This window comes from Cryptomeria japonica, chromosome 11, assembly GCF_030272615.1.
Source record: "Cryptomeria japonica chromosome 11, Sugi_1.0, whole genome shotgun sequence".
Classification (NCBI taxonomy): Eukaryota; Viridiplantae; Streptophyta; class Pinopsida; order Cupressales; family Cupressaceae; genus Cryptomeria; species Cryptomeria japonica.
The window spans coordinates 111,444,261-111,455,432 of record NC_081415.1 but is presented as its reverse complement, the minus strand read 5'-3'; the positions used below and the strand labels follow the sequence as shown (position 1 = coordinate 111,455,432).

The 11,172-nt window shown below is 39.8% G+C and overlaps 1 pseudogene; it reads right to left on the bottom strand.

Moving 5' to 3' along the window:
* Window positions 1–10,826: 10,826 nt before the first annotated feature.
* LOC131037657 (5S ribosomal RNA) lies at window positions 10,827–10,945 on the bottom strand (annotated as a pseudogene).
* Window positions 10,946–11,172: the final 227 nt, after the last annotated feature.

Below are 11,172 nucleotides of genomic sequence, written 5' to 3'. Positions count from 1 at the left end.
ATTGCAGATGTAAAGGAACTGAAGTGGATCTGCCTTGGCATTGAGTGTTGTTATCAGATTAGTGTATTACCTGTTGACTTCTAACCATTTCAGCAGTTGGAAAATCCCTTTACCAGGTAGTATTAACAAGCTTTTTGTAAATCTTTTAACAGGGTGACTCAAAATCATTGAGTTCTTTAAATCCTCTGACAAGGTAACCTTTAACAGGGTTTTAACCTCTAACTGAGTATTTAGCCATCCCTTAACTGGGTGATCCCTAGCAAGATCGGTGCCTAACAAAACCTGTTGTAAAGTCTTTAACATGACTAGGCTCGTAACAGGGCAGACTCCAGAAGAATTCAAGAACAACTTGTGGGTATTCATCCCCACCATGGTTTTTCCCAGTTGGGTTTCCACATGAAAAATCAGTGTGTTATGTGTGATGCTTTTTCATGTGATGTTTTAATGTTTTCTATTAAGCGGTAAAGCATGCTGATCCAGTGGTCACTGCATTTTGGATGTATTAGTTGCTTAAGCATATGGGTGAAGTTGAGATGAGATGTTAGGTCTGAAGATGATCTAGATGAACCAATTTATGTCTTTCATAGTCATACTATGTGTTACCGGTAGTGCCTTGTTTTAGATCGGTGATGTTGTTTACTAGTTAGTGCAGTCTTTGCAGTTTAAGTTGTTAAAGAAGTTTTTGTGTGTACTGATTCACCCGCCTCCTCTCAATACCTATTGGGTATTTACTGTTCATCATTATTCATCAGTATGATCTAGAAATAGCACATCTTGCTTGTATAGATCCTTTTCTACTCACTGAATACTGCATAACCAACATACTCTGCAATTTGCATCAACTGTAACTCTTAACACAACTTGGATCTTTCATCACAAAAATATTTCATCACAATGTCTTTTTATAGACATTAGATTTCATGTCGGCCTCAAGAACCTCATCACAATTTCCTAGGTTCAGTGTATCTGGAAAATCTTCCATAACACATCATAGATCACCGCCAAAGCTGTACGTTAGAGATAACTCATCACATAATCTGTGAAACCGATTTGAACATCGATACCGGTTGAGTGTTAACCACTTCAAATTCATATACTGATTGGCCATCATTCATCTTCTTGTCGATCTCCGTTGCATCTCGAAACTGGTGTCAGTGGAATTGACCAAAACCAATTGTCATTCCTGCATATATCGATTGTCTACATATACCAGTTGGACTTGTCTATACAAATGATATTGGTTTGCAATACAAAGACTTAGGAGTTTTACTGGTTGACTTAACTAATATGTGTGTGTATATGTGTTCCATCAATGATAACACATAAAGTCATCCAATACAAAAATCATCATCAAGCCAACAATCTCCCCCTTTGGCATTGATGGAAACACTTAGAAAATTTTGAGACAATGAAGTGTGCTTACAAAAATGTAGAGACTCCACCTTAATAGTACATACAAAATTTTACATCACATACATATTTCTACTCCCCCTTTGACAACAATGCCAAATTGAAAAGTTAAATCAAAATTTGCATCAAAAACTACATAAATATAAGAGTTTTTCTAATGGAAGTCTTAAGAAAATGTTAGTGAAATGAGACTTCATCTATGCAAAATCATTATCCCATGTCTCTTATAATGTTTCAGTGATATCAATAGTTTTCATAACTTGTGCAGCAAATTCTTCCATTGCATCCACTATGCCCATCTTTGGTGTAGCCAAAATTGCTTCAGAATCCTTATATGTCCTCTGTAGAATTTCAAGTTGGGGATCAACTGGTTCTTCAGTTATTTCAAGGATCTAACTCGCTCAACTTGTTCAAAATCATAGACATCTAACATATGTTGCATAATATTAAACAATTTGCCAAAATCTAAAGCTGAATCCTGTATAGGGTTATATGCAGCACTTATCTGCTCTAGTTCTTTCTCTATTTCTTCAAGCTTTTGCTTCAAATCATAATAGAAGAAATAAACTTTAGATGTATTGGCCAAAATTTTACCGCATTTTTCTATAGCGGTTCTCAAAAGATCTTTTTTCACAGATAAATCAATCTTGCCTTTATCTATATCTGACATTAGTTTCTCTCCCCTTTTCTTCCTATAACCTTTTTCAGCTAAGGCATGAGCTACCTCTTCAAGCAATTTCATTTTGTCAGTAGCATCAGTAATCAGCCCATCCAAGCTTGGAAATAGGGGTAGACAAATTACCAGTGTCAGTCTCTGGTAGGAGACTTGACAAAATGTCAACAACAATCTGAATTGTTTTTGCTTATTTTCTATGCTCTTTCAATCTTTTCTTTTGATCCCTAGATTGCATAACAAAGGAAATCTCCATAAGTTCAAATGCGCTCAATTTTTCCACATCAATTGGACCTTGTATACTGATTGAGTCCTCATCATCATTAGTTTGCTACTTCACCTTTTCTTTTTCCTTTTCATCTTTTTTCTCTGCTATCTTCTCCTTTGTTTTCTCTTTCTCTTCATCCTTTTTCTTTCCAGTCTCCTTCTCTTCAACCTCTTTCTTTGGTTTCTTTTTCTCTGCTTCTTTGTTCCTCCTGTGTAGCTATAGTGACCGGTGGCAATTGACTTTCAACTTGGTATTCTTTATCCGTTGGCGGTTGGATATCCACACTTGGTTCATTGACCGGTGCTTCAACTACTTCCTGTGTATCAGTAATGCCTGGTCGCTGTTCAGTTTCCTTAACTGGTTCAATGACATTGTTAGTTGTGTCAACAATGTCCTGGATTTCTTTTGTGTCATCTATAAAGAATATAACTGGTGGAGAACTAGTGTCATCCTTATTCTTGATAGGATAAACAACATTCAGTGTAATAAAATCTTCAGCATCTAGCTTTGGTGGAGCTCCAGTCTCAGTTTGACCAGGTTTATTATCATATCCTTTCAAAAGTGCATGCATCCTTTGAATAGCCTTTGCTTCCTGATGAGTATCATTTTCAACTTCCTTAATTATTCCTACCAATAGTTTCATTCTCCTTGATCTTGAATTAAATTGCCCTTTAAATTTAGCAAGCAATGGTAATAATTCATCTCGAGACAACTCAGGAAAATATTGAATTAAAAATCTATCAAAATAAACAGTTATGTCATGAGATTCATAAGGAAATCCCTGATTCTTTATATTCAATTCTTGAAAATAAATGGCAAATGGTTGTAGATCAGGACATCAATAGAATTATTTTTCTTAGGGATTTCCCCTACAGATTTAGATTTCTTACTGGTTGCCTTTAGCTTCTTCTTCTCTTCATCAGACTCAGTTCCCTCAGATTCTTCTTGAAGAATGAGATGTCTGCCTCTCTTCTTTGTTTTTGATAAAGATAAACAGGTTTTACATGGACCTAAAACCAAATTTTTTACATAAATCGGCCATCAGCCAAACATACATGAACCAACATCAAAATAGGGGAGCACCCTCGAACAGTCACGAAAGCAAAAGAGACGTAGACAAGCAAGACAAAACAAAAGAAAAACCCTCAATTAAGAGAGTGCACCACATCCTTGTTCTTCTAGATGGAAATCTTGTTGATTTCCTCCAGCTCCTCCATAATGAATCTGGAGGTACCCTTGTGGTTGCTCCTTCTTCTGGTTTTGGAACTAGGACCAGTGGTTTTGTTGTCTCTAGAAGCCATATCTTCCCCTCCAAGATCTTTCAATGGTTCACTGTGGTAGGATCTATAATCAGCAACCATGGCATTGATCTTTTCAAGCCCCTCTATAATGTTGTTCATGGCTTCTTTTCTTATGTCAACCAGGTTCTTGAGGTTTTTCTTTATCTCCACCATAGAATGTTCCACCTTTTCAATTCTATGTTCATGATTGGATTTCATCACCTTGATGTCCTGGGAGAGCTTTTGGGTCATAATCATGAGTTTCTCCGATTTGCTAGGCTCAGGGGAAGCAGTGAATATTTCAACAATCTCTTTAACCCCCACTTTGAGGGAATCAATTTCTCGCTCCACCCACTTCCAGCATCTCTCCTGGCTTCTAGTAGCTTCCATTACCAAGTTCATCAGATTACCAGTCCTCTGTATCCTACTATTCTCTTCTTCGGCCATCGTCTCCTATATTTCTTTCACGACGTTGATGGAGATGTCCAATTTTATTTCCTGATCTGAATTCTTCAGACCATAGTCCTTAGCTGCCAACTTCTTCTTTTTAGAGAGGGGCTCGGCCTTAGAAATCAGTTTTGCTGGTGGTTTTATATTTGCTAGCCGCCCATCTGGGAGGATTCTTATTGCTAAATGTCCCAGGGGTGACCATCATCTCCCCTTCTTCCGCACATTTATAATCAAGGTCATCAAGAGGAATGACACCCCCACAATCCTCCAGATCCATATCTGAGTCAGAGACATCCTGGATATTAGTCTGATGGTCAGTCTCAGTTAGAGAGGGCACAACTTTAAGGGGCTTAGCATACCCCATGATGTGCACAATAAGCCCTTCATGGAGAACAGGGTTGTTTGGATTTTCCAAGATATTTTTTAAAGAGGAGGCCAGAAAGAAAGGACCAGAAATGATTTTACCATGCCTAAAATGATTCAAAATGGTAAAGTGATAGGAAAAGATGCTGTCATATCTACCATCAAGCATAATATACCTCTTTATGAACTCGCCCATGTCAGCCTATGGATCCATAAGATCTTTCCTATTGTAGCCGCCATCAGCCATCTTGGTGACTCTAGAGCGCTCCTTGTCTTTGTCAAAGAAACTCGTCAAGTCCTCCTCCCGAGTTTTCCTAAACCTATAAAATCTTCTTCCAGTCATCGCCACCAAGGTTCCATAAGCCCTTAGGATCCCTTTTTTCCACCCATTGGCAAAGGCCTCTGTGAGCAAAGGAGAAGGGCCATGAAGTCGATCCAGGAAGGGGACAATTCCCCCATCAATGATTTCCTGCCATACATCCTTGTTTTTCTTCCATTTCTCACAAGTAGATGGTTCTTGCCTATTCTTGTCCCCACCCATTATGCTCTTGGTCACCAAATAGCAAAAAATGGGCCACACTACAAAAGGCTCCAAGCAGTCGCAGGAAATGGGCCACACTAGAAAAGTCTCCAAACAATAGCAAAAGATGGGCCACACAATAAGACATAAAATCTAGGCATCAAGAAAGTTTCTAGATCTTCGATTAGGGAAAACCAAAATGAGTCGTTTCCCCATCAACTCTATCAAATCATGATGAACGATCATTGATTAACGTAGGTTGGCGTAATCATCATGGGCCAACTCGCATAGGTTTTTGGGGAATGAATCCTACTAGTCCACCATTTGGTCGCCATTTATCCCACCACCAGATTGGCTAGTAGATCTGCGAGATATTGAAATTTTCCAACTCATTTATTATATCACGACAATCCTTGATCAGATTAGCTATCGTCCAGCTAGCATCTGTGCGTCCACTCAGACAATTGACAATGTTTAGTGAGTCAAACTCCAACTAGCCTTTTGTACAGCCTTCTTTTTTAGCCATGTCTAACCCAATGCCACTGGCTTCCGCATAGTGGTTAGACTGGGTGCCCAGAGGGAGCCCCACCATAGAAACCAGCAGACTAGAATGATTCCTAGCCACTCCCCTGCACCCGACCGACCAAGGATTTCCTTTAGCTGCCCCATCCACATTGATTTTGATCCAACCCATAGGGGGAGGATGCCAAAGAACATTTTGTTTGCATTGCTTGGTTTTATGCATAGGAATGGCCATATTCTAGTTAATTTTCCACTGATTGATAGTATCCCAATCCTCCTAGAGAGTAGGGAGGGGATGATTGTTCTTTCTACTAGGACAATAGTGCAGAAAATTTCCTTGGTAGAAAAGAGAATTTTAATAGCCACAACAAATGTAGGAGTTTCCAAATCCCTAAAAACTCTATTGTTTCTTTCTTTCCAGATGCCCCAGGCAAAATGTGGAAGAGATAAATTCTAGAGAACTACCAAAGCTTGATAATCAGAGGGGAATTTCCATTCAAACCACATTCTATGGACAGTGTTAGGGAAGACCCAAACAATGTTTCAGATCTTAAGGAAGTGATTGTAGATATCCTTGGCAAAGGCGCAATGAAGTAGCAGATGGCTAGCATTTTCCTCTACCTCTTTCCAAAGAAAATATCTATTGGTAAGAGGAATACCTCTTCTGCAAATAGTGTTGATGGTAGAGATCTTACCCTACATAAACAACCAGAAAAAAATGTTAATTTTAGGAATTAAATGCTTGTTCCAGATACCAGCCCAAAAGGGGGGGGGAGAAGCTTCTGGAGATGAACTTACAAGCATCAGCAACCTTGAACTTCTAGAACACTTCATCATCCCCTTGAGAATGAGGGATGTGAATACAATTCAACTGAGGTTGCATAGGTAATAGAGCATTATCCATAGAGTTGAGGTCCAACCAAACTCCATCTCTAAAATAATCAGCCACCCAGACACCAATTTTTCTAAGATGTAATTCTTTGAAGGGAGGATCCCAAACAGAGTCTGATAGGGGGCCATCACCAGTCCACAAGTCATCCCAAAATCCAACTTTGGAACCATTCCCCAACATCCATCTGCAACCATGCAAGGGAGGAGCCATAGAAATTGCTCCATAAATCAAAAACAACATTGGGAAGATCATAATTTTCGAGAGTGTTTTAGATATCCAGAATGTGTTATTTATGTTTGAATATGTCAATCCATTTAGTATTCTCTTTAAGACATCTCCATAGCTGCTTGGCCATCAGGGCTTTATTGAAATCTCTAAGATTTTGGATGTCCAGTCCCCCCATGGATTTGGGAAGGTAAACTTGATTCCAAGCCACAAGATGTAATCTATTCTTAGATTCAATTCCAGTCCACAATTTTTTTTTTTGAATTCTTTCCAGTTTAGCAGCAATTTTGGCTGGGATTTCTAATAAGCTCATAGCATAAATTGCGAGGCTCTGAAGCAAGGCTTTGAGCAGCCAGAGTTTACCAGCTTGGCTTAACAAAGCGCCTTTCCACCCAGCCAACTTGTTCAGGAATTTGTCTATAAGATTCGCCCAAAAGGATTTTGGAGTCGGACCATGGTAGAGAGGAAGACCTAAATAGGAGTCAACCAAAGATCCCACTTTATAGCCAATAATCAAGGCAATATTCATTTTCTTGTGTTTAGGGGTATTAAAGAAGAAAATGGAGCTTTTAGCCAAGCTAATTTTTTGCCCCGAACCATGTTCATAGATATTCAGAGTCTTTTTTAAATTCTTAGCTTCTTTAACCAAACTTTCCCCCATCAACAGAGTATCATCGACAAATTGTTGGTGAGAGCATGTGGAGGCCTGAGAGGAGGGTCGTAAGCCCATATTGCCATTTCTGACTTCCCTGTGAATAATTTTACTAAGAGCTTCACTCATCAGAATGAAAAGGAAAGGGATAGAGGATTTCCTTGTCTTATGCCCCTAGACACAGAGAAGAAACAAGAGGCAGATTCATTAATTAACACATAAAATTTTGGGGTGGAAACACATTGCCCAATGATCCGGATGAAGTTATTTGTGAATCCAAAATCCCTAAGGATTTCGAGGAGAAAGCTCCAATTGACTCTATCAAAAGCTTTCAACAGGTCCAATTTCAGAAAAAACCAAATTTTTTATTGATAGAAAGGGAGTAGATATTCTCATGCACCACAATAACAAAATCTAGGATCTATCACCCAAGGACAAACCTAGTTTGATGTTTATAAATTAAAGAGGGGATGATAATCTTTAAGCTGAGTATCATAATCTTGGTGAATATTTATAAAGAGAATTGCAAAGGATAATAGGTCTAAAATCCTGAAAAGAGAAGGCGTCAGGTCTCCTAGGGATGAGGACAAGGAAGGTGATGTTCAGTTCCTTCAGGAGAGAGAGGGATCCAAAAAATTCTTGAGCCATAGCGACCACATCAATACAAATAATCTACCAAAAATTCTAAAAGAAAAAAAGAGGGAAACAATTAGGGTCGGGGACCTTGTTACCTTCAAAAGAGAAGACCACATTGCGAACTTCATCAAGAGAGGGAATTTTGGTAAGCTCCAAGTTCATGTCCTGAGATATGATGGAGGGAACTTCCTGCAAGATTTCATTCTGAGCTAAAGGATTAAGAGGGTCATCCATAGAAAGCATAGTAGAGAAAAACCTAATGGCTTCCTGGCAAATCTCATCATGCTTATCAACCCATCTCTGTCTCATCTGAATTTTGTTTATTCTATTAGCAACCCTGTGCTTCAGAGTTGTCATATGAAAGAACTTGGTGTTTTTGTCTCCACTTTTGAGCCATAATGCTCTAGATCTCTACTTCCAAAATTCCTCTTCTTTGGAAATAATGTCATGCAATTTAGTCAAAATTTCAATTTCTTTGTTCGAGACATCTTTATCAAACCCGAAAACTTGAATATGATTTTGAACCTTCTTAAGATCCAGTTTGAGCTTCTCTTTAGCTTTGAAGATATTAACAAAGGAGGATTTATTCCAATGTTGAATATTAGACTTGACATTGGAAAGATTCTTGGTTATACAAAACATAGCCGTGCCCTAGATATCAATATTTCACCACTCCAAAATTTTATCTTGGATTTCAGGGGCCATCAACCATATTTTCTCAAATCTGAAGGGGTATGCCTTTTTGCTAGACAACAGAGTAATCGAGAGGCAGATGGGGAAGTGATTAGATCCAACACGGACCAAGGCATTGAGACGACAGGAAGTCATCCAAAGCCAATCGAGAGAGACAAGCCCCCTATCGAGCTTAACCTAAATAAGATCCTCCCCACTGTGTCTATTGGACCAGGTGAACTTGGCACCAATCAGATCCAGATCCAAAAGGCTCAAAGAGTTGATCATGTCAGCCAAGTCTTGTCTACTATCAATAAAGATAGGAATACCCCTAGATTTCTCTAGATTAGAGAGAGGGGTATTGAAATTTCGCATAAGAACCCATTTCTCATTAGGGAAAAGTGATCTAGCATGGAAAATGGAAGACTAGAGAGCTTTCCTAGCAGATCTCCCATTAGGAGCATAGATGTTGGAAATAACCCAGGAGGATCCATCTTTAAGATTAGAGAGTCTAGTAGCAATGTGATTAGGAGAAGAGCGAACCACCTTACCACATAGCAGTCTCAGATTCCAAAGGGTGGCGATACCTCTTGAAGAACCATCTGCATCTACATAGTGAGCACCGCAATCTCCAAAGATTGCCAGTTTAATTTTTTCCACTTTGCTATCGGTCATTTTTCATTTCTCGGACAAGGAAAATATCAGGTTTATTATCTCTGACCAAATTGGATAGTAGGTCATTCTTGTGGGGGTGATTTAAACCCTTTATATTCCATGAGATGACTTTCATTTAGCATGAGGGGGGGATCCCATCCCCATTTCTGGTAACGTTCTCTGGGCTCCATCTGCAATGGCAACTCAACTCTGCCTATCTCTGCTAACATTATTGGGTGGTCTCCCCACCCCCCTAGATTCTAACCCGCAGTGCGCTTTTTGTTTGTTTCTAGTTAAGACCCCCCTGAGAGCAGAGTGTTTTGGCCAATAGGGGAGTTCCTTCTTCTGTTTTTGGGTTTGACCTCAATAAAAGGAGCGAAGTCCTCAAGAGACGATTCCTGCAAGGGGGTGGTTAGGGGTTTTGACTCAATAGAGCTATCCATATCCACAATCAACTTAATAGGGATATCTTGAGTAGATCTTGAAGAATTTGGGAGAACCACATTAAAACAGGGGGCCTCCACAGTAGGGGATTCCCCAATAATCTCCTCAGGGGACGAGAGGTTCGGGTCAAGGGTAGCAGGAATGATTGGCTTAGATCTAGGTAGAGATCCATCTAGACCAATGGCTAAGTGATTTGAGGGAGGTTTTGCAGCCAGGACATCCATCTTCTCTAAGGGTAGCAAATCATTCCTCTTCCTCCATTCTTTCTTTGGCTTAGTCGGACACTGCCTGACCTAGTGATCCACTTTTTTATAGTGGAAACATGTCAAGGGAATACATTCACACTTCAATTTCTTCACCCATCTACCAAGCTTGGAGAAAAGATATACATCAGAAGGTAGATTTGTAGACTATTTGATGTTGACACACATTCTGGCATAAATCAGTCATCTTTTAGCTACAGTCAATGGGTCGACTGAGATTAGCTCACCGAAGCAAGCTGCGATTCCCACAAATATTTCTTCTCCCCAGAATTCCATGGGTAAACCTAGTAGTCTGACCCAGATAGGGGCTTCATTACATTCCCAGTCTTTGGGATTAAAACCTCGTTCCCACTTTTTAAGGGCTAAAGAGGCTTTGCTTAGCATCCAAGGACCTCCTGCCAAAAAAGATCGGAAGTCTTCTTCATAGGCAAATGAAAAGGAGAAGAAGACACTAGCCATAGCCACAACATCAATTTGACCTTTACCTTCCCATTTCCTATCCACCCAGGATCTAACTACCTCAATATTTGGGCATGGTCCAATAAATTTTCCAACCAAGGCTAAGTGCATGTGAGCCATATTTTGTTCCACAATACAGTCTGGTATAGAGATGGAGCAAGCGCTAGAATCCCGGTCCACTTTATGCAGTACCGAGGAAATGGCCTTCCCTTATGTTTTGTTGCAAAAAGAGAGGCCCATTTCTTGTTGCATTCCACAGAGGGAATCTTATTATTGGGGCCCCATCCAAAGGATCTGGGACCAATTTAGTGGGGCAAGTCATGGGGGAATCCCCTGGACTCCCAAAACTAGCATCAAGTGAATTCAAACCTGAACCTGTTCCTATGTCAACACTTGCTCCTGCTCCTGGAAAGTGCACCATTCAATATAGGTTCCTTTTCAAAAGGGTGCAACACTAGGACTTCTCGGGAGGTCACCCATCCCAGTACTACTCCGGCCCAAGCGCGCTTAACTGCGGAGTTCTGATGGGATCCAGTGCACTAACTGTGTTATAGTCTTCTTCTTTGCATATACTTTGGGTAAATGTTCCTTTTTTATTTGAATACTTCTAATTAGCCTTGTACCGATGGTCACAGAAGCTGCTTGCTCAATTTTCTTCTTTTTCTCCTTGGCACTACTGGGTTGAGCAGGTGCAATCCTTTCTTGATAAGTTCCTAGTATTTTCTTCTTTTTATCCTTGGGAGATACCAAAAGGTTGTTTGCATAATCGATTAGCAAGTCGTAGTTAAC